At 38.4% G+C, this 25,416-nt stretch overlaps 1 long non-coding RNA gene across 1 annotated transcript in view; it reads right to left on the bottom strand.

Annotated features, from left to right (window-relative positions):
- LOC101057301 (uncharacterized) overlaps positions 1 to 25,416 on the bottom strand; it is an 82,645-nt gene that overhangs the window by 15,937 nt on the left and 41,292 nt on the right. The window contains exons 3-4 of the long non-coding RNA XR_010159598.1: positions 21,624 to 21,808; positions 17,740 to 17,842 (exon numbers count right to left, since the gene is read on the bottom strand). This is a non-coding gene — a long non-coding RNA (uncharacterized LOC101057301). The remainder of the gene's footprint in view (positions 1 to 17,739; positions 17,843 to 21,623; positions 21,809 to 25,416) is intronic.

Genomic DNA, 25,416 nt, shown 5'->3' with positions numbered 1-25,416 from the left:
CCAGGAGTTCTAGAAACAAGTTTGATTGTCCATTGTCCAGTAGTAGAACAGGCTTGGTCTATCTTACCCCCAGGTATCCAAATTTAGTAGAAGTTCTACTGACAATTCCTCTAGAAGCTGAACAGTGGAATGCGGTGGGCAGGAAGCCTCTTTCTCAAAGAATTTTATCAGTCGCTGTCACTTGTGGTGGTGCAGGGGAGCTGGCACAGCCTGACTTGTGAAAGCCAATTGTTAGCATCTCTTCCCAACTTCACAATGAGTGCTGGCACATTGGTGGCTTGAAATCAGCCATGATAAGAGTATTTATACTACAGAATTGAAAACACTACAAATTGCAGCTTTCCACCCACCCCCGACCCCCCTCCCCCAAATGCTGATTTTTAAACATTTGCCAGCATTGCTCAAGCTTCTCTTCAAGTTCCTTTTGCTTCCCCCAACCAGGAAGAGTTGTATTTTTTTTTTTAAATACTTTTCTGTGGTTACGGGTGAACATATCAAGATCCATATGTATTCTCAAATCTTCTAGTCTTATAGGTGCTGCAATCCTTCTTGGACTATTAGAGACCTTATATTTAGTGTTCTTAATGAGGATGAGTAAACAGTTTTAAAGAAAGTAGGGGAAAACTGGTTTATACTTCACAAACTATATTCACGAAAATAAGATCATGCACTTGCATGTGAAAAATATCCTAGTATGTCCCAAAGGGCATGGTGTTGCCAGAAGGGAGTAGCAGTCTCCTGGGTTTAGAAACTCATTAGAGTGGTCTTCTTTACGGCCTCCAGGAACTGACACCAGTGCTTCCTGCTTCAGGATGCAGACCCTAATTAAAATCCTGGTGATAAAATATCATTGAAAAGTCCACTCCCAGAAACATGAAATAGGTGTACATTTCCTATTCATCCTGCTAAATGCAACGACAAACCATGGACATCATATGTTAAGTAAAACAAGACTCTGGAAGGTGGGGACAAGAGGACAGGCTAGCTAGGGATCTCAGGACATGGACTGACACAATAATGAGTTCCCTGGGATTTCTCAGACACGGAGCTGAAATAGTCAGCAATCCAGAAACCTAAGACCCAGACAAAAGAAGCCCCAGCAGGATCCCACTCTGTCTAGTCAAAGGACAAAGAAAGGTATGGCCTCTAGAAGGAAACCTTTTAGATAATCATTATTCTACTCCAGCCAAACATCATGGAAAAACAAACAACAAATAAACAAAACCAAATAAACAAAAACTGAGGCCTCAGCACCACCCGTGATAGTAAAGGCTAAATGGGAAGCTCAGACTTCCACCCTCCTGTGGCTGTGACAAATGGTCCAAAACCCCCACTGCTTTGGTGTCAGAGAAGGCAAAGGAAGTAGCTGGAACTTTCATGCTCACTAGCTGATGAAGGACTCCTTTCTTCCTTCATGGTATTAGTGGCAAATGTACAGACAATAGGGGATCCCGAACTTCTACACCCTGCATTGCAATTGCTCCCAACATGGTGTCAGTGGAGAACAGTTGGAAAGTCAAACCTTCTGCTCCTGTTCAGCAGCCCAGCAGGACCAGAAATCATCTCCCCACCACACACACACACTCAGGGGTAAATGGAGGCCAGTGAAGAACCTGGGCTTCTACCTCCACCTGGTAGTAACAAGGTAGCCTTCTCCTTCCCCTGCTGGAGTGTATTAAGAAGCTAAAAATCAATAAAATAAGATCCAGAGTCTCATAAGATAAATACAAAAACATTCAGTTTTCCAAAAAATTACTCATAATACTAAGAACCAAAGGGTTCTCAAAATGAATGAAAAGCATTTGAATAATCTGACAAAATTTTAAAGCAGCCAGGGTAATAACGATTCAATGAGAAACTACAAACACACTTAAAACAAAGCCTGGCAGAGACACAACAAAAAAAGAGAATTTTAGACCAATATCCCTGATGAACATCGATGCAAAAATCCTCAATAAAATACTGGCAAACTGAATCCAGCAGCACAAATAGCTTATCTACCACGATCAAGTTGGCTTCATCCCTGGGATGCAAGGCTGGTTCAACATACACAAATCAATAAACGTAATCCATCATATAAACAGAACCAAAGACAAAAACCATATGATTATCTCAATAGATGCAAAAAAAGGCCTTTGACAAAATTCAACAGCCCTGCATGCTAAAAACTCTCAATAAACTAGGTATTGATGGGATGTATCTCAAAATAATAAGATCTATTTATGACAAACCCACAGCCAATATCATACTGAATGGGCAAAAATTGGAAGCATTCCCTTTGAAAACTGGCACAAGATAGGGATACCCTCTCTCACCACTCCTATTCAACACAGTGTTGGAAGTTCTGGCCAGGGCAATCAGGCAGGAGAAAGAAATAAAAAGTATTCAATTAGGAAAAGAGGGAGTCAAATTGTCCCTCTTTGCAGATGACATGACTTTATATTTAGAAAACCCCATCATCTCAGCCCCAAATCTCCTTAAGCTGATAAGCAACTTCAGCAAAGTCTCAGGATACAAAATCAATGTGCAAAAATCACAAGCATTCTTATACACCAATAACAAACAGAGAGCCAAATCATGAGTGAACTCCATTCACAACTGCTGCAAAGAGAATAAAATACCTAGGAATCCAACTTACAAGGGATGTGAAGGACCTCTTCAAGGAGAACTACAAACCACTGCTCAACAAAATCAAAAAGGACACAAACAAATGGAAGAACATTCTGTGCTCATGGATAGGAGGAATCAATATCATGAAAATGGCCATACTGCCCAAGGTAATTTATAGATTCAATGCCATCCCCATCAAGCTACCAATGACTTTCTTCACAGAATTGGAAAAAACTACTTTAAAGTTCATATGGAACCAAAAAAGAGCCCGAATTGCCAAGACAATCCTAAGCCAAAAGAACAAAACTGGAGGCATCATGCTACCTGACTTCCAACTATACTACAAAGCTATAGTAACCAAAACAGCATTGTACTGGTACCAAAACAGAGATATAGACCAATGCAACAGAATGGAGCCCTCAGAAATAATACCACACATCTACAACCATCTCATCTTTGACAAACCTGACAAAAACAAGCAATGGGGAAAGGTTTCCCTATTTAATAAATGGTGCTGGGAAAACAGGCTAGCCATATGTAGAAAGCTGAAACTGGACCCCATCCTTACACCTTATACAAAAATTAATTCAAGATGGATTAAAGACTTAAATGTTAGACCTAAAACCATAAAAACCCTAGAAGATAACCTAGGCAATACCATTCAGGACATAGGCACGGGCAAGGACTTCATGACTAAAACACCAAAAGCAATGGCAACAAAAGCCAAAATTGACAAATGGGATCTGATTAAACTAAAGAGCTTCTGCACAGCAAAAGAAACTACCATCAGAGTGAACAGGCAACCTACAGAATGGGAGAAAATTTTTGCAATCTACCCATCTGACAAAGGGCTAATATCAAGAATCTACAAAGAACTTAAACAAATTTAGAAGAAAAAATCAAACAACTGCATAAAAAATTGGGTGAAGGATATGAACAGACACTTCTCAAGAGAAGACATTTATGCAGCCAACAGACACATGAAAAAACGCACATCATCACTGGCCATCAGAGAAATGCAAATCAAAACCACAATGAGATACCATCTCATGCCAGTTAGAATGGCAATCATTAAAAAGTCAGGAAACAACAGGTGCTGGAGAGGACGTTGAGAAATAGGAACACTTTTACACTGTTGGTGGGACTGTAAACTAGTTCAACCATTGTGGAGGATAGTGTGGCAATTCCTCAAGGATCTAGAACTAGAAGTACCATTTGACTCAGTGATCCCGTTACTGGGTATATACCCAAAGGATTATAAATCATGCTGCTATAAAGACACATGCACACATATGTTTATTGCAGCACTATTCACAATAGCAAAGACTTGGAACCAACCCAAATGTCCATCGATAATAGACTGGATTAAGAAAATGGTGCACATATACACTATGGAATACTATGCAGCCATAAAAAAGGATGAGTTCATGTCCTTTGTAAGGACATGGAAGAAGCTGGAAACCATCATTCTGAGCAAACTGTCTCAAGGACAGAAAACCAAACACCGCATTTTCTTACTCATAGGTAGAAACTGAACAATGAGAACACTTGGACACAGGGTGGGGAACATCACACACCAGGACCTGTCGTGGGGTGGGGGGAGTGGGGAGGGATAACATTAGGAGAAATACCTAATATAAATGACAAGTTAATGGGTGCAGCACAGCAACATGGCACATGTATACATATGTAACAAACCTGCATGTTGTGCACATGTGCCCTAGAACTTCAAGTATAATTTAGAAAAAAGAGAGAGAAATACATCCACAGTTATAGTTGGAGACTTCAACGTTCCTCTCTCAACAACTGATAGAACAAATAGGCAGAAAATCATCAAGGAAACAAACGAAGTCAAAAACACCATTAACCAATAAGACCTAATTAATGTTCATGAAACAGTCCACTCAACAACATAAGAATATACATTATTTTCAAGTGCCCATAAAGCATATACCAAGATAGACCACATACTGGATTATAAAACAAGCCTCAACAGATTTAAAAGAATTGAAATCATAGAGAGTGTGTTCTGTGACCCAGTGGAATCAAACTAGAAACTAGTCATAGACAGATAACAGGAAACACTCAAAATATCTGGAAACTAAACGACCCAAAATATCCTGTGGTCAAAAAAAAAAAAAAAAATAGTCTCCACAGAAATTGAAAAAATAATACATTGAACTGAATAAAACTAAAAACATAATTTGTCAAAATTGCTGCAATACAACCATGGCAGTCTGAGGGGAAAATTTATCACACTACATTTATAAATTAAAAACAGAGGAAAATGCTGAAAACATCTGAGTATCCAACTCAAGTGCCTAGGAAAATAAGAGTATAATAAACCCAAACCAACAGATGGAAGGAAATAATGAATATAAAATCATAAATTAATGAGATTGAAAGCCAAAAAAATAGAAAAGATAAATAAAACAAAAAGCTAGTTACTTGAAAAGATCAATAAAATTAACAATCTTCTAGCAAGTGTTACCAAAAATAGAGAAGATACAAATTACTAATATCAAAAATGAAACAGGAGTTATTACTACAGACCTACAGACAGCAAAAAAAGAAGTAAATTCTACAACAATTCTATACACATAAATTTGACAACTTAGATAAAATGGACCAGTTCTCAATAAAAAAAAAAATCTATCACAACTTAACCAACATGAAATATGTAATCTGAATAGCCACGTAACTATTGAATTTGTAATTTAAAAACTCCCCCAAATGATAACCATAGGCCTATGTAGTTTCAATGGAGAATTATATTAATTGTTTAAAGAAAAATTAACACCATTTCTATATAAAGTTTTCCAGAAAGTGGAAGAGAATGGAACACCTTCCAATTCATTTTATGAAGCTAATATTACCCTGATAACAAATTCACCCAAAGACAGTACAAAAATAGAAAGCCACAGAACAAGATACCTCATGACACAGAAAGCTTTAAAAAAAAATAGCAAATATAATTTATCAATACATAAAACCAACCATACACCATGATCACATGGTAGTTATTCAAGGATACAAGGCTGGTTCAATATTTGAAAGTCAATCAATATAATCTACCACATTAATAGACTAAAGAAGAAAAATAACATGACCATATCAGTCAATGCAGAAAAAGCATTTGACAGAATTCAGTGCAGATTCATAATAAAAACAAACCAAACAAACAAAAAATCACTCCCAGGAAAATAGTAATAGAGGGAAACTTCCTCAATTTGATAAAGACCATCCATAAGAAAACCTACAGCTAACACTATACTTAATGGCAAAATAGTCAATGCTTTCCCCATAAGATTAGGTACAAGGCAAAGATGTCCTCTCCTATCACCCTTTTCAACATAGTGCTGTAAGTTCTGACCAGAACAATAAGACAAGAAAAGGAAGTAAAATTCTTATGGATTAAAAAGGATGAAAGAAAATTGTCCCTATTTGTATGACATGATTGTCTATGTAGAAAGTTCAAAAGAATTTTTTAAAATGCCTAGAACTAAGAAATAAGTTTAGCATATTCAAAGGGTATATACATATAAAATGATTGTATTGAAATTGAAAATTAAAAAAACTAAGAAACAAGTTTAGCATATTCAAAGGGTCTATAAATATAAAATAATTGTATTGAAATTGAAAATAAAAAACTTGTATTTCTATATACTAGCAATGAAGGTGTAGATAGAAAAATTAAAATATGATATTATTTACAATTGCTTAAAAAATAAAAAAGGAAATACTTAAGTGTAAATCTACCAAAATATGTATAAGATTTGTATGCTGAAAACTATGCAACACTGATGAAAGAAATTTTTTAAAAATCTAAGTAAATGGAGAGGCACGGGGCTTTATGGATTGGAAGACTCAACATAGTATGTCAATACTCCCTAAATTGACAGATAGGTTTAATACAATTTCTATCAAAACCCAGCAATATATTGTATAGATACAAAAATTTTCTAAAATTTATATGAAAAGGTAAAGAAACTAGAATAGCAAAAACAATTTTATAAAAGATGAAAGGTATCAGCCTACTTGACTTTAAGACTTACTATGTAGCTATGGTAATCAAAACTGTATGGTTCTGGCAGTGGGATACAGGCATAAATCAATGAAATAGAACAAGAAATTCAGAAATAGACCCACCCACACAAATATGCTCAACTGAGTTTGACAAAGGTGCAAAAGCAATTCATTGCAGGAAAGACAGCCTTTCCAACAAGTGGTGCAGGAACAATTAGACATCCACAGGCAAAAAAAAAAAAGAAAAAGAAAAAGAAAAGGAAAACCTCAATTTATGCTTCACATCTCATTAAAAATGCAAAATGTAAAACTATAAAACTTTTTTAAAAAGAAACATGAGAACACTCATTAGGATACAGGACTAAGCATGAATTTCACAATGAAAGCATGATCTATAAAATAAAATATTGACAAGTTGAAAACTTTTTCAGTGAAAGACTGAAAAGATGATGAAGACAAGCTATGCAGTGGGAGAAAATATTTGCAAACAATTCATCTAAATACTAATGTCTAGAATATATAAGGAATTTCCAAAACTCAACAGTAAAAACAATCCAACTGGACAAAGTACAAAAGACATGAAGAGACATTTACCTAAAACAATCACATGAAAAGATGATAAAGAGGGGTCCAAGATGGCCAATTAGAAGCAACTGCAGTCTGCGGCACTCATGGAGAGGAACGAAAGGGGTGAGTGCATATGGCACCTTCAACTGAAATATCCAGGTACTCACATTGAGACTGATCAGAGAAACAACTTGACCCACTGAGACAATGAAGAAAAGCAGTGTGGGGTGATGGCCCGCCTGGGAGTGACATGGAGCCAAGGGAATCACCACCCCCAGCAAAGGGAAGCAATGAATGATTGTACAACCCTGGAAAACCATGCTTCTCCCATTGATCTTTGCAACCCGCAGATCAGGAGGTCCACCTGTGGGCCCACACCACCAGTGCCTTGGGTCTGACATACACAGCTGTGTGGAATCTCAGCAGAGCAGCTTCTCAGGCATGCACAGAGACTCAGGAGTTTTACATTCCAGCCCCAGGACCCCTGGAAAAGATTTCTGCAGCTCAGACAAGGTGGGAGGTCCATATATACCCCTAAGAAGGGAGCTGAACCCAGGGGCCTAAGCAGTGTTGGTCCGCGGGCCCCACTTCCACAGCACCTCACAAGATAGAACTCACTGGCTTGGAATTCTAGCCAGCCACTGGCAACAAGATGCGGTCTGCCTGACACAGGACAGAACCCCAGCAGGGAGGGGTGGGCCACCATCCCCTTTTCAGTCAACTCAAGACATTCCAGCCAGAGGGCTTTGAAGAGTCCAAATGGTCGCAGTGAGGTAGGTTCCCCCCAGCACAGCATGGCTGCTTTACCAAAACGTGGCCAGACTGCTTCTTTAAGCAGGACCCCGATCTATTCTGCCTCACGGGGCGGGATCTCCCAGCCAAGGCCTCCGGCCACCCCCACCCGCATTCTACAAGCAGAGCTCTGATCTCTCCTTGGAAGAAAGTGCCAGCGGGGAGGGGCAGGTCGCCACCTTGGTTGTGTGGACCACTCAGCCATTCTAGCCTGTGGGCTTTGGAGAGTTCAAGCGGCTAGGGGCAGAAGTGGCTCCCCAGCATGAAAGGGCTGTTTTGTCAAGGTATGCTTAGACTGCTTCTTTAAGCAGACCCCTATCTCACTGGGTGATATCTCCCTGCTGAGGCCTTCAGCCACCCTCACCTGCACATACTCTATGGACAGAGCTCTGATCTCTCCCTGGGATGGAGTGCTGTGGTGGAGGGGCGAGGATTGGCGGGGAGAAGGTGTGGGCTACCATCTTTGTTGTTTGGATGACTCAGCTGTTCCAGCCTGTGGGCCATAGAGAGTCCAAGCAGACAGGGGCAGAGGTGATTCTCCAGCACAACAGGGCTGTTTTGTTGAGGCATGGCCAGACTGCTGCTTTAAGCAGGATCCTATCCACTCCTCCTTGTGGGCGAGTCCTCCTAGCCAGGGCCTCCAGCCACCCCTGCCCATGTTCTATAGCAGACAGAGTTAAAATTTCTCCCTGGGTTGGAGTGCCCAGGGGGCAGGGTAGGCTGCCACCTTGGCTGTTCAGCCATCTCAGCCAGTCCAGACTGTGGGCCTTGGAGAGCCCAAACTGATCAGGAGCTGAAGGGATTCCCAACACAGCACAACTGCTCTACCAAACAGCAGCCAGACTGTTTCTTTAAGTGGATTTCTAATCCTCTTCCTCCTGACTGGGTGACACCTTCCAACTGAGGTCTCCAGCCACCTCCTACAGGCACATTTGGACCAGTTACAGGTCAGTACCCCCTTGGGACAAGGGGACAGAGCTTCCAGAGGAAGGGGCAGGCTGCCATCTTTGCTGTTTTGCAGACTTTACTGGTGATACCTCCAGGTATGGGAAAAACTGAGGCAACTAGGGTCTGGAACAGACCCCCAGCAAACCCCAGCAGCCCTATGGGACAGTGGCCAGACTGTTAAAAGAAAAACAAACAAACAGAAAACAACAACAACAAATTACAAAAACCCTATCCAAAGGTCACCAACCTTAAAGATCTGAGGTAGATAAGCCCAGGAAGATGAGAAAGAATCAAGGGAAAAATGCTGAGTACTCAAAAATCCAGAGTGCCCCTTTTCCTCCAAATGACTGCAACACCTCCCCAGCAAGGGCTCAGAACTGGGCTGAGGATGAGATGGCTGACATGACAGAAGTAGGCTTCGGAACGTGGATAAAAACAAACTTTGCTGAGCTAAAAGAGAATGTTGTAACCCAATGGAAAAAAGCTAAGAATCATGATAAAACAATGCAGGAGCTGACAGCCAAAATAGCCAGTTTAGAGAGGAATATAACTGACTTGATAGAGCTGAAAAGCACACTACAAGAACTTCACAGTGCAATAACAAGTATTAATAGCGGAATAGATAAAGTGGAGGAAAAAGTCTTAGAGCTTAAAGATGATCTTTCTGAAATAAGACAGGCAGACAAGAATAGAGAAAAAAAGAATGAAAAGGAATGAAAAAACCCTCTAAGAAATAGAGGATTATGTAAAGAGACTGAATCTGCAACTGATTGAGGTACCTAAAAGAGATGGGCAGAATGGAACCAATTTGGAAAACATATTTCAGGATATCATCCAGGAGAATTTCCTGAACCTAGCAAGGCAGGCCAACAATCAAATTCAGGAAATGTGGAGAATCCCAGTAAGATACTCTATGACAAGGTCATCCCCAAGACACATAATCGTCAGATTCTCCAAGGTTGAAATGAAAGAAAAAATTTTAAGAGTAGCCAGAAAGAAAGGCCAGGTCACCTACAAAAGGAAGTCCATTACTAATAGCAGAACTTTCAGCTGAAACCCTGCAAGCCAGAAGAGATTGGGGGTCAATATTCAACATACTTAAAGAAAGGAATTTCCAACCCAGAATTTCATTTTCAGTTAAACTAAGCTTTATAAGTGAAGGAGAAATAAGATTCTTTTCAGACAGGCAAATGCTGAGGGAATTTGTTACTACCAGACCTCCCTGACAGGAGCTCCTGAAGGAAGCACTAAATATAGAAAGGAAAATCCATTACCAGCCACTACAAAAACACACTTAAGTACTTAGACTAGTGACACTGTGAAGCAACCACATAAACAAGTCTGCAAAATAACCAGCTGGAATCATAACAGGATCAAATCCACACATAACGATACTAACCTTAAATGTAAATGGGATAAATGCCCCAGTTAAAAGACACAGAATGGCAAGCTAGATAAAGAACCAAGACCCATCAGTATGCTCTCTTCAAGAGACCCATCTCACATGCAAAGACATACATGAGCTTGAAATATAGGGATGGAGGGAAATTTACCAATTTTTCTAAAAGGATGGAGGAAAATTTGCCAAACAGGAATCACAATCCTAGTTTCTGACAAAACAGAGGTTAAATCAGCAAAGGTCAAAAAAGACAGAGAAGGACATTACATAATGGTAAAGGGTTCAATTAAACAAGAAGAGCTAACTATCCTAAATATATATGCATCCAATACAGGGGCACCTAGATTCATAAAGCAAGTTCTTAGAGACCTTCAAAGAGACTTAGACTCGCACACAATAATAGTGGAAGACTTTAACACCCCAGTGACAATATTGGAGAGATCACTGAGACAGAAAATCAGCCAAGATATTCAGGACCTGAACTCAGCTCTGGAACAAGAGGGCCCGATAGACATCTACAGACTTCTCCACCCGAAACCAACATAATATACATTCTTCTCATTGCCACAAGGCACTTACTCTAAAATTGATCACATAATAGGAAGTAAAACACTCCTCAGTAAATACAAAAGAACTGAAAACATAGCAAACAGAAACAGTCTCTCAGACCACAGCACAAGCAAATTAGAACTCAAGATTAAGAAATTACTCAAAACCATACAGCTACACGGAAATTGAACAACATGCTCCTGAATGACTTTTGGGTAAATAATTAAATTAAGGCAGAAATCAAGAAGTTCTTTGAAACTAATGAGACCAAAGAGATAATGTAGCTGAATCTCTGGGACAAAGCTAAAGCAGTGTTAAGAGGGAAATTTATAGGACTAAATGCCCACATCAAAAAGCTAGAAAGATCTCAAGTTAACAACCTAACATCACAACTAAAAAAACTAGAAAACCCAGAGCAAACAAACCCCAAAGGTAGCAAAATACAAGAAATAACCAAGATCAGAGCTGAACTGGGGAAGATAGAGACACGAAAAACCTTTCAAAAAAATCAATGAATCCAGGAGCTATTTTTTTGAAAAAATTAATAAAATATATAGACTGCTAGCTAGACTAATAAAGAAGAGAGAAGTTTCAAATAAGCACAGTTAGAAATAATGAAGAGAATGTTACCACTGACCCCACAAGAAATAAAAATAACAATCAGAAACTACTAGGAACACCTTTATCCTCACAAATCAGAAAAGCTAGAGGAAATGGATAAATTCCTGGACACATACATTCTACCAAGACTCAACCTGGAAGAAGTTAAATCCCTGAATAGACCAATAACAAGTTTTGAAATTGAGGTAATAAATAGCCTACCAACCAAAAATAAGCCCAGGACCAGATAGATTTACAGCTGAATTCTACCAGAGGTACAAAGAAGAGCTGGTACCATTTCTACTGAAACTATTGCAAAAAATTGAGGAGAAGGGACTCCTCCCTAAATCACTCTATGAGGCCAGCATCATACTGATACCAAAACCTGGCAGAGGTACAACAAAAAAGAAAACTTCAGGTCAATATCTTTGATGAACATCAATGCAAAAATCCTCAACAAAATATTGGCAAACCAAATCCAGCAGCACATCAAAAAGTTTATCCACCACAATCAAGTAGGCTTCATTCCTGGGATGCAAGGCTGCTTCAACATACGCAAATAAATAAATGCGATTCATCACATCACATAAACAAAACAAAAGATAAAAACCACATGATTATCTCACTAGATGCAGTAAAGGCCTTCAATAAAATTTAACATCCTTTCATATTAAAAACTCTCAAAAAACTAGGTATTGAAGGAACATACCTCAAAATAATAAGAGCCATATATGACAAACCCTCAGCCAACATCATACTGAATGGACAAAAACTAGACATATTCCCTGTGAAAACCAGCACAAGACAAAGTTTTTCTCTCTCACCACTCCTATTCAACATAGTATTGGAAGTTCTGGCTGGGCAATCAGGCAAAAGAAAGAAATAAAGGTATTCAAATAGGAAGAGAGGTAGTCAAACTATTTTTGTTTGCAGATGACATGATCCTACATCTAGAAAACCCCATTGTCTCAGCCCAAAAGCTTCTTAAGCTGGTAAGCAACTTCAAAAAAGTCTTAGGATCAATATGCAAATATTTCTAGCATTCCTATACACCACCAACAAGCAAGCCAAGAGCAAAATCACAAATGAACTCCCATTCACAATTCCCACAAAAAAGAATAAAATACCTCAAATACAGCTAACAAGGAAAGTTAAGGATCTCTTCAGGGAGAACTACAAACCACTGCCCAGAGAAATCAGAAATAACACAAACAAATAGAAAAACATTCCATGCTCATGGATAGAAAGAATCAAATTGTGAAAATGGCCATACTACCCAAAACGATTGATAGATTCCCATAAAACTACCATTGACATTCTTCACAGAATTAGAACAAAATATTTTAGAACTCATGTGGAACCAAAATGAGCCCAAATAGCCAAGACAACCCTAAGAAAAAGGAGTAAAGCTGGAGGCATCATGCTACCCAACTTTCTATTCTACAGGGCTGCAGTAACCAGAACAACATGGACTTGTACAAGAACAGACACATAGATCGATGGAACCAAATAAAGAACCCAGAAATAAGACAGAACAACTACAACCATTTGATCTTTGACAAACCTGACACAAAGAAGCAATGGGAAATGATTCCCTAATTAATAAATCATGCTGGAAGATCTGGTTTGCTACATGCAGAAAATTGAAACTAGACACCTTCCTTACACCTTATACAAAAATCAACTCAAGATGGATTAAATACTTAAATGTAAAACCCCAAACTTTAAAACTCTAGAAGAAAACCTAGTAAATACCATCAGGACAGAGGCACGGGCAAAGATTTCGTGACAAAGACACCAAAAGCAATTGCAACAAAAGCCAAAATTGACAAATGGGATCTAATTAAACTAAAGAGCTTCTGCACAGCAAAAGAAACTATCATCAGAGTAAACAGGCAACCTACAGAATGGGAGAACATTTTTGAAATCTATCCATCTGACAAAGGGCTAATATCCAGAATCTACAAGGAACTTAAACAAATTTACAAGGAATAAAACAACCTCATCAAAAAGTAGGCAAAGGATATGAACGGTCACTTCTCAAAAGAAGACATTTATGGGGGCAACAAACATATGAAAAAAAGCTTATCATCACTGGCCATTAGAGAAATGCAAATCAAAACCACAGTGAAATACCATCTCACACCAGTTAGAAGGGCAACCATTAAAAAGTCAGGAAACCACAGATACTGGTAAGGTTATGAAGAAAAATGAACGCTTTTACACTGTTGGTGGGAGTGTAAATTAGTTAAACTATTGTGGAAGAAAGGGTGATGATTCCTCAAAGATCTAGAGGCAGAAATACCATTTGATGCAGCAATCCCATTACAGTGTATATCGCCAAAGGAATATAAATCATTATATTATAAAGATACATGTATGCATATGTTCATTGCAGCACTATTCACAGTAGTAAAGACATGGAACCAACCTAAATGCTGATCAATGATAGACTGGATGAAGAAAATTTGGTACATGTACTCCATGGAATACTATACAACCATAAAAAGGAATGCAATCATGTCCTTTGCAAGAACATGGATGGAGCTGGGAGCCATTATTCTTAGCAAACTAACACAGGAACAGAAAACCAGATTCCACATGCTCTTACTAATAAGTGGGAGCTGAATTATGAGAACACATGGACACTTGGCAGGAAGAGCAACACACACTCTCAGAGGGTGAGGGGTGGGAGGAGGGAGAGCATCAGGAAGAATAGCTAATGGGTGCTGGGCTTAATGCCTGGGTGATGGGGATGATCTGTGCGGTAAATCACCATGGCATATGTTTACCTATGTACCAAACCTGCACATCCTTCATATGTACCACTGAACTTAAAATAAAAGTTGGAAATAAAAAAAAGAAAAGATGATCAATAGCATTAGCCAATGGGGAAATGCAAATTAAAACCACAAGAAGTTATTACTCCATACCAAACAGAATCGCTAGTATAAAAAATAGTTACTACACCAAAACCTGGTAAGGATGCATAGAAACTGAGTCACTCATGCACTCATGGTGGGAATGTGAAATAATACAGCCATTTTGGAAACAGTTTTGTTATTTCTTAAAAATTTCAACATGCAACTACTACACAACCTAGCAATTGTACTCCTGGACACTTACCCTAGACAAACAATGACTTACATTTACATGAAACCTGTATGTAAAGTTTATAGAAGCTTATTTATAAACTATGAATTATTTTGGCTAGTAATTTATAGCAGACCAAAACTGGAAAAAACTCAGATGTCTTTAGGTGGGTGAACGATTAAAGAGTCAGTACATTCACACCATGAAATACTATTTAGCAATAAAAAGGCACAGATTATTGATACATAAAACAACCTGAATAAATCTCCAGAGAATGATGCTGAGAAAAAATACTCAATACCCAAAGGCTACATACTATATGATACTATTATGTAACATAATAGAAATGACAAAATTATAGAAATAAAGAATAGTGGTTACCAAGGGTAAGGAAAGGATGGGGAGGAATGAAAACAGATGTGAGTAGACAATGGCCACCTGAAGGATCTGATGGTGATGAAAATATTCTGCATATTAACTATTTCAATAACGATGTCTTGATTGGGATACTGTACTACAGTTCTGTGTGATGTTATCACTAGGAGAACCTGGATAAAGAATATATGAACTCTCTGTATTCTTTCATATAAGTGTATGTGAATTTAAAATTACCTTAATATAAAAGAGTTTAATTAGAAAGAAAATCAGACCTAACCGAATTATAAGAACTCAGATGCGGCTTGGTCTTCTTAGCTTGCCATTTCCATCCTGGGCTTGCCCCTGCATCATGCAGCAAACACCCATCTGGAGCATCTCTGGACACCCTGGCAGTGTTCATGGCATGACGCTCACACATCTACCCATAAGGCCTCTCATCCTGTGCATCCCAGACTTGCCTGTTTCTGTCTTTATGATGTCTTCCTTTTTGTAATTCCAACTCATTTATTTATACCTACCACTTTAATCCCTTCTCTGTCTTCATCCTTTCACTGATTTCCTGGGCATCAGAATGCCCTTTCTCTTACTACCTAAATCTGTCCACTATGTCTCTCTTGCCACGAGGAGAAGAAAGGGTCTCCATTGCTCCAACTCATAAGTGGAGCTGGATGTTCTGAGGGAAATTGCAGATCTTTATTTTTTTAAATTTCCTTCAATATAATCCATAGGTTCAGAAGAAATTGCAAATCTTTTAAATAGGAGGCATAGAAATGAAGCTAACATGAATTAGGTGCAGATCACCAAGGCACAGTAACCAAAAATTAGAAAGTGAGGTATCTCCTTCTGGCTTGCTGTGCATGAATCTACCCATGTTTGTGGTCAGAAGCATTTTTGAAGAAGACAATGAACTCTGCTCTGCACCATATTCAAGCTCCTGAATATTTCCTTTTTCTCAAATCATTCATGATCCATATCTATTTAAAACCAAAGCCAAACAAACAATTGACAAACACAGAGAGAGAATTTTGGACTCTTTCTAATTTTACTTATTAAATGCTGTATTGTTAAAAAGTGCAAGTTTCTCATTTTAAAAAGGGGGGAAAAAAGCAAAACCAATATTCTCTCTTTCATTAACCTTGAGTCATGAATTCAGATATTCCCTAAATTAACATCCTTATCTCCTGCCTGATGGGTATCACCTACGCTAGGGTGCTGAGACAATGGTAAATATCCTGATTTCGTTGGCCTTGTTTAAAACAGTAAAAATACACTGAGCAATAGCATCTGTTCTCTGATATATGCCGATACCAAAATTGGCTCTCACTGGAGAGATCCAAATGAATATCATTGCTGGCCTATGTTCTATCAGAGAAAAGAGCCAAGGAAGACACACCTCTTCCTGCCATGATTTACCTCCAGAGTAGATGAATGGCCCAGCCACAGCTTTGCCTCATTTCAGGCACAGTTCCAGGCTTATAGATAATTAAAAATGAGAATAAAAAGCATGTGTGTGAAAAAAAAAACTCACTGGATTTATCCAATAGTGAAGATGGGCAGACAGTGAAGCTGGCAGATGTAGCAAATAAGTTCTTTATTTTTATACTATGTGTTGTAAAATCTATCAAAGACAAGGCTGGACATCATCTGTCTGCTCTGGGAAAATGATCACTCTGAACATCTCGGCTGTGCCGAAACATGTTTCTCTGGAAGGAGAATTGGATTATCAAGCCCTTCTTGCATAATAACTGATCTCAGAAGCAAAGACTATTCTCCCAACTCAGCCTGACTAGTGTGCCTCATGCTCTGTGCACCAGCCTCAGGCCTTCTCTGGGTGGGGGCTCACTTCTCCAACCTGTACAGGATGCAGGCACTGTTCTGAACCTGCTCTTTGGGTGTGTCAGATTCCATAACATTGCAACAAACATATCACTGAATTTACTCTTTAGAGGCAATTGGAAAACCAACTTTTATGATATGAACAAAGCAAGGAAGAAATGGTGGTTCCTCTTTAAACAGCATTTCTTGGGGCAGGAGAAAGAAGAAATACCATGATATTGAGAGTTGTGACTCCTAATTTCTCCTGAAATCAGAGGCACTTTTTAAAATAAGTCAAACAATCACCCTGGACTTTCTTCCATCCCCTCCCTCCAGTCTTCCCCTTCTTGTCTTTAAATGCATAGAATTCCATTTTCTAGTTTTTAAAATTATATTTGTAAAAATTTCAAACCATATTTGAGAAGGTTTACTTTAAATTTTTTTCCCCAGCTACCCTTTTCAAACTAAAGAATCTTTATCTTAAAAGATACTAAAATATTAAGTACTTTCCCAAATCCAAAAAGAGAATGAGGTTACACAACATTTCAAAGATGCAGCCAGCCTCTGACCATGTTCCACAGCAGGGAAACATGTGAGTACAGTACCAAACAGAAATATTTTAAGAAGAATGCTTGCTGCTAAAATGTCAGCTAAAGCCATAATTTCTATGTTTATTGACGTTAATGTAGGGTGCTCTTTCAGGAAAAAAAAAAATCAAACTATCCACTCTCCCTGGTTGTTCTACATCTGCATTTGGAGCCAGTTAAACTTTGCAAGATACTTCCGATTTCTCTGTTACTGTTCCCTTACACCTGCATTCCTTGTTCCCATTTTATTCCTAGCTTTCTCTTCACACCCAAGAGGTGACTCATTTCAGTGGTAAATGAACAAGAATATGCCCAAGGTTTGAAAATTTTCAAATGAGAGTGTTAAGTGAATGCAGAAGATTATACTTAAAATACCTGTCACAACTCAGGTGGCATCTGTTTCAAGAGCACAAATAATCCAATATTTTGTCGTCTCATCATTCACGGCTCTTTCAGAGAAAACAGAAAGCAGAAAAAGCTACAAGCGAAACCAAATAAACAAATTTTGGTTAGACAAGGGGGACAAACCAGGCTATTTTAAAACCTGAAAATGTAATCACCTTACTTGCTTATGTGAAATGCTCATGTTTTGACAAAGTTCTAAAGCCTGCATTTTCTGAATTAACATGGTTATCCAAATACCAGTTGATTTAAAGTGAGAATGATAGTGGTGAGAGTGAAGATGGCATAGCTACTATGCTATATATAAGCTATATGTAAAAAATTACACATTTACACACACATACAAACTTTTTAAGTGATTAGACAGGACTTCTTTAATTCCTATAATTAAAACAACCATATACATTTTGTTAGGGGCCAATGGATGCCTTTGGAGAATTTAAAATATATTAAAAATATAAATAATACAATTTATCTATTTTCTATTTTTTATTTATATAAGCAAGACAAAATAGACATGTACATCTTCAAGGTTGCCATGCAAGTTGCTGAGATGCATGATTGTATATAATTCCATCACTCCCATACTTATATCAATATTTAGAAATTTGCTCTAGGGAGAGATTGATTTACCATATGTGGTGATAACAACCATTACAAACTCCCAATATTTCACAAACCACGATATAAATTGACTTTACTTCACACTCCTGGATGCCATTAGGCTCCTCCCCTACCAGGGAAATTGTTTCCATGGTAACTGAAAGAGAAAAAGCACAGGGAGGGAAAAAAGACACAAAAAGCTAACGAAATGAGATATCTATGGAATAAACAAAATATGGGAAAGTGTTGGATGTCACAACACTTTTATTGCTTCTAGACCCATATACACCTAAAGATGCTAAGGCCACACTGTCTGACAGACGAGTTGTAAAGGAAATTCTTTGCCTGAGGTTGGACTTGTTAAAATGGCCAATAATCAGCAGGGCTGCCTGCTATTTCCCATCGTAGAGGACGCTTTATAAATCAAGCCTGCTAAATCTTTCTATCCACCAACTCTGCAGAACCAGTGTGGACATGGTCATAATAATTCAGTGTATGGCAGATAGTTGGGTTGGAAGCAGAGCTGTTCACAGGGACAACGAATCACCCTTCGTAAGGTAGCTGCAGTCCTTGTTTCCACCTCACACAGAATTCTCTGGTGGGTGTCAAGTATTAAAATCCATTCAGATCTGTTGGGGCACTGAGGAAGCTCTCTTGAACGAAACATTAGGTTGCACCTGCTTGTATCTTTTTCCTCATGTTGCTGAAGTAAAATATGCAGCTAGCATAATTTAATTTTTATTAGATTCCGCATATATGTGGCTTTTAGAATGAACTCAGGGGAATGCACATTACTTATAAACATATACTTTTTAATTAATTTTTCTTTGTAATTCAAAGTAGATGTCTAATGCATTCATGGAACGATATGGGCTCCCTCTGGGGGGCAATTTTAATACCTGCAATTCCCTGGCTTCTTAATCAAAGACTTTTTAGCCTTGTAGATAATTTATATCTGCTTAATGTTCAAAAGGTTGAAATTGCAGCAATATGAAAAAAAAATCCTTACCTCTGACAAAATCAGAAAAGATAAAAACCTCATGGACATTCTATAGAAATGAGAAATGTTAGAAATATTCTTTCTTTCTGAGCTGCATTCTGTGAAAATATTTTACAGCTTTATTAAGAAAATAAAAAGTATTTGTTTTTCCAGAAGACACAGTGAAATTGCTTGGCTTAAAATGCAGCAACGTCCAGGATTCCCCATCTCAGAACATGCCTATTTCCAGCAGTTTTGTATTTTGAAAAAATGCCTTTTTTGGTTCTTACAAAAATGTTATTGACCAAAAAATTTCATAGAAGAAATTTAGATGCGAGGGTTTAGCTTAGGTTTTAGTTCATTTTTGCCAGCTCTAAAGCTCTCCTGTTGTGTTTATGTGTCCGCTGTTCATTAAGCTCAGTTTCAGCCGAACATAGTCAGACCAGGTGATAAGAATGGATCCCACTGCACCCAAGGGAGTGACTTTAGACACAAAACTATAGAGAGGAGGTGCTGTGCATCACAGAAGTAAAGGGGATGGAATGCCATGTTCTCTCCATCTGTGTTCCATCTCCATGGTGTGGCACTGGCTCCAGCAGGTATGTGCATGGCTGTGTGGGTATTTGCACACATACAAGCACATTCACACTTGGACACATACTTGCATACATACATACATACATATACACACACTTTTTAAAATAGGAACACAGCTACATTTTAACTAAAATGTCAGCTCTACAATGGGGATAAGAAATAGAATTATGGACTCTCAGAGATGGAGGGAAGATTTGAGAATTTCCAGTCTAATCTTTCACAAGATGGAATTTCCTATAGCAGCACTGGATGGGGGTAATTCAACCTAACTTAGAACTCCGGGCATGGGAATCTCACTAGCATATGAGCCAGCCTAGAGCATCATGGGACAGCTGAAATTATTAGAAAGCTCTCCTTTTAACCAACGTTACATTTGCCTTTAAAAAAATTCTACTGTATTATGCTCTGAAGCCAAAGAGAATAGATTGATTTTCTTTTCCATGAAGCCTGAAAGTCCTCAAATATGTTTGAACACAATTGTTCTCTTACTTTTGAGCAAAACATTCTCCTTTGCCTCATTTGTTCCTCTCATGATAAGACTTCTAGAACCTTATTATCTTGGTTGACATAGTTAAACCTATTTGGCACCCAAACTCAATACTGTACTCCAGATACGGTTATAATTTACACGGACGAGAGTACACTGGACTCTGTTTTCATTTCTTACCACATGATGCTTTTATTGGTGCAATCTAAGATCAGGTGTTCTTATTTTCACAACCAGGTCATGCTGTCAGCTCACATTGAACTTGTAGTTACCCTAACCCTCCTAGATCTTTTTACTGCTTGACTTCTGGCCTTCCCATTCTGCACTAAGCCAGCTGACTTTCTGCAGCTAACTGCAGACCATTATGTTTATCATTGCTACAATTTATCTCAGAGGTTTTAAGCCTTTCTTTTAGCCTGTTCATATCATTTTCAATCTTAGTTCTATTATTTTAGTATTTGCAGTTAATTTTGGATTTTGAGTCAGTCACAGAGTTGGATGGGATATGATTTATGACTCAATATAACTCCTCAGTAAAATTTTACGGAGGCCCTGATGAAGAAATGATCTCTGGGCTGCTTCCAGAGACTTCTTTTGGAGGAACAGAAATATACACTCTCTGGTGTGAATCCACCTAGCTACGCTATCAGATCTTATTTGTACACTTCACCCATAAAGGGAAACTATGAAAGAGTTGTACAAATTCCTCTTGCAACTAAGGAATACTCTGATTCTCATTTACTGTTTGATGTGTATGTACAAGGAAAGAAAATGTGATTAGTTTGGTGTGACTGATATAGCTTGTGCTGTTTCCAATATTCTTTCTTTTTGTTTACTCCTTAGATTTAATGGGCATTTCTTCTTACTAGTATTTTTCTGTTACAATTATCTCCCTCCATAGAAATTATTGTAAGAATCTTATCTGGGCTTTTTTCTCCCTCGTTTGAGACTTCTGCTAATGTAAGAAAATCTCCTGCCAAATGCATTCTTCCTGATCATCATTAAACACTGCCAGTTCCTTACTGAGAACCCAGGTTTCAGGCTCACCACCTATAGTCCAAAAAGCTAAATTCTATTTTTTAATACCATCTCTTTGGCCTGCTTGGAAGTCACTACATTCATAGGAATGAACTGATATTACCCATAACTTCAAGTCCTTTAAAATACTTTACTTTTAAATAACTATATTACCTCTTCGTGTAAATCTACAGAATTTGGAAAAAGACCGATAGATTTGATGACTCTGGATAAGTCCTCTGTCCTTGAGGCTGTGGTTTCTGTGATGAAATTTAGTACTTCCAAGAGCTAGGTCAGGACATTGTGTTCTTGGCTGCCTTTCTTTCTGTGGTAGGAACTCTCTTCCAGTTGATCAGGAGCTCAAATGGGATGAAAAGACAAGAGAAGGGATAAAGCAGCATGAGGTAAGAAAACCAGAGTGATTCTGGGTCCTGACTGAGCTGAGGGCTTACCAGTTACTCCACAGCCATGCAAGGCCATGGGTGCTAGGCAAAAGATAGCATGACTCTTCCCTGAGGCTCAGATAATCCCTCCAACTCCATATCACACCCAGCACCTCCTAATTCAGAACACTTGTCTCTGCTCTGGTGCTCCAGTTTCCCACCTGATTCCATGTGCCTTGTCTTGGACCGTCTAATTCACTCTCTCACATTGGGGCTTTCCCTGTGCTATCAGGTTTAATGCTAATTCCACTCTTGAAGTTATCTCTTAGATCTGTTATGTAATATTTTCAGGGGATCTTTTGATGCTATGGACATTTTGTGGCTCTGCATGTGAGGAATGAAGTGAGAATTAGGGGATGGAGTAATTATTGCTAGGTAAATATTTGTTTAGATGACCTTTTTTTTCAGGACCACAATATACCAACAGTACCAAAGAGGCTATATCAAAATGGTTATTTCAAAACCTTTCTCCTGGCTCTCTGTTCAGCTTCTGACCTCAACTCCATTGAAGTGGGACTACCCTATATCACTTGACACACCTTGCTCCCAGGCCTAGCCCCAGGAACCCAGCTCTGAGTCCTGACTCCTGCTTGCTGAGGACAGGACATTCAATAATTACATGAAGCCATTGAGCTAGTTTTACACTATCTGACCACTCCCAGTTTCTTTGTTCTTATTATAGAGGGAAGAAAACCAAACTCTTTTTTATGCTGCTCACTATTCCTTTGCCAGCCCACATAAGGACAGAATCTGGGACAACCAACGCATGTTGGAAAGATTTGAGGGAGCATAAGAGCTCAAAAATGGAGACTGATGATACAAATGTAACAGTGGCTTGAGTTTGGGGCATCACAATATTCCATAGATTTATATGGTTATTTTTGTATAAGAGTGCAGTAGCATTCAGGTGGCTAGGAAAGGTGTGGGACACTGCCGGGCATCAAGGGTGGGCCACTGCAAGGGAAGAGGCTGTTTCTGTTGAGGATTACAGTGAGACTAAGCAATAGGAAATGGGGCAGTAGGAGGATATTTGATTCTGTTCCTGAGGGAGGTTAGAATTTTCTCATGCCCCAATCTTTTAAAGTTTTTTTTTTGGTTTGGGTTTTTGTTTGTTTGTTTGTTTGTTTGTTTTAGATAGAGTCTCACTCTGTCACCCAGGCTGGAATGTCGTGGCTCAATCTTGACTCACTGCAACCTCCACCTCCCGGATTCAAGCAATTCTCCTGCCTCAGCCACCTGAGTAGCTAGGATTACAGGCGTGCACCACCACATCCCGCTAATTTTTGTATTTTTAGTAGAGACGGGGTTTCACCATGTTGGTCAGGCTGGTCTTAAAGTCTTAATGTTGGGATTCCCTCAAACTGCTCACGACAGTAAGGTGACTATACCTCCCAGGCAGATATTTCTGCGCTTTCATCTACTGCCCCTTGACTCACAAATGTGGATGTCCAGCCAAGACCCTCCCCTGAGTGACAAGGTGATCAATCTAACTCCCATGGATAACCTCAAAGATGTCTAAAATTCAACGGGCCCAGACTAGGATACTTGATTTACCTTCTTTTCTGAGCCTGCTCCCTAAGTCAGTAAATAGGGATTCCCTATATGAGTGAATAGCATCACCATCCATCTACAAGCAAAGTCAAAAACAGTAGTTCTTCATTCCTGCCACACCCACACCCAATTCAGCAGCAAGTTATTAGCACTTCCTCATAAATATTTCCTATTGCTCTGTAGGATTTCAACACACATGCCGCCTGAAGTTGTCCTACTTATTAATCTGCTCGCTTCTTTACTCAGTTATTATCTATCTCTTCCACATGTAAGTTCTATGAGAACAGAAGCTTGTATGTCTATTTCACCACCATGTCTCTTTTGTTTGAAACAGGGTGCTCAGTAAATACCTGATGAATGCGTGTAACACTGTGAAAATCACCTCTTCTTTAATTTCTAAATTCTCCTTATTTAAACAAGTTTAACAGTGCTTTCTGAATATCAACAAAATACAGTTTCTGAATATTAACAAAATACATGCAATCTTAGCTCACAATAACAGTAAAGAGAATTAGTGATTCAAATAAAAATTATTTAGTTACTGAAATTTGTGCGCTGAGAATCATTGATTTATAATAGGAAAATGTTTCTAGTCAATATTTTCATGAGAAACCGTTAATTTTTAATCTTCTGTAAGACATTATATGAGAGTTCAACTTGATGCAAAGTAAAGTGAGTGGCAAGAGAAATCGACTTCTCCCTTGATAGTCTTACCTCAGTACTTAGTTATAGATGTCCCTTGAAGGGATATAAAAAGTTATATGAAAAATCAATAGGAAACATTAATAAAGTATGATTTATAATCTGGAAGACATGATTTAACGGGATGATCTCAAAATCCATATTTGAACAGTTGTGTGCACAGTTCAAATAAAAATCTATGCATAAATCTATAAGCATGTAGATGAAAAACACTCAGTTTGAATGTATACCAAATTTGTACATATAAATATCAGTCAACAAAAGCTCATTCAGGTAGAATAAGCAGTAGGTAAAAAGCCAAAAGGCCTGGTAGCTAGCCAGTTGCTCATCAACCATTAATTAACTTGCCAGGCCTATAAAAACCAGTATAATTAAAGATATAATCACTAGAGTTTACTGAACAATTACTACACATCAGGCACTCCATTCAAAGCACTTTACAAAGTATTAGTTCACTTAATTATCGAAACAATCTTATAAGAGTGCTGTAATAAAAATCCCTTTAACTAAAACCTCAAACCAAAAGACTTAAAGCAACAATTATTTATTATTAATTGCGATTTGGGGCTTGCTTGGTAGTTTCTCTCTGGTTTCTCCTAGGATCACTAGTGTAATTGCATTCCTCTGGAGGATTCACTGAGCTGGGAGGTCTAAGATGCTTAACTCATATATCTGATATCTGGCTTCTCTTTCAATAATCTTGGGCTTCTTCACAATATGGTGCTTTTAAAGCAAAAGCAGAATCTGCCAGGTCATTCACATAACATCATTTACTGTGCATTTTATTTGTCAAAACAAGTCACAGGGTTAACCCAGATTCAAAGAGATTACCCCCTTGGTCAAGAGGATTAGCAAAGTCACATTACACAGATGAGTATATAGTGGCATGGCAGACTTTGTGCTCATTAGACAATCAACCACAAATAAATATTATTGTTATTTGTATTTTACAGATGAGAAACCTAACACATAGAGAGATATGGTAGCTTGCCCAAGGTCACAGCAAGTAAGTAGTGGTGCTGATATTTGAACCCAGGCTCTCTAGCTGTAAAACCAGCTAGAGATACCTTCAAAACAGCATTGGATGAGGTCATGAGACCTGACTCCTGGGACTCCCAAGGATAAGCCACTCTCCTACCCTACCTCTGTGTTTCATATTAACACAATAAAGAGGTTAGAGTTGAAGACCCTTAGGTATTGTCCAACTTGAAGATGGCATAGTCTTTCATTTTCATGAAGAAATTTTATACACACACACACACATGAGCTCA

This window comes from Pan troglodytes, chromosome 7 (assembly GCF_028858775.2).
Source record: "Pan troglodytes isolate AG18354 chromosome 7, NHGRI_mPanTro3-v2.0_pri, whole genome shotgun sequence".
Classification (NCBI taxonomy): Eukaryota; Metazoa; Chordata; class Mammalia; order Primates; family Hominidae; genus Pan; species Pan troglodytes.
The sequence above is the reverse complement of the archived record's forward strand: the minus strand, read 5'-3'. Positions and strand labels throughout refer to the sequence as shown.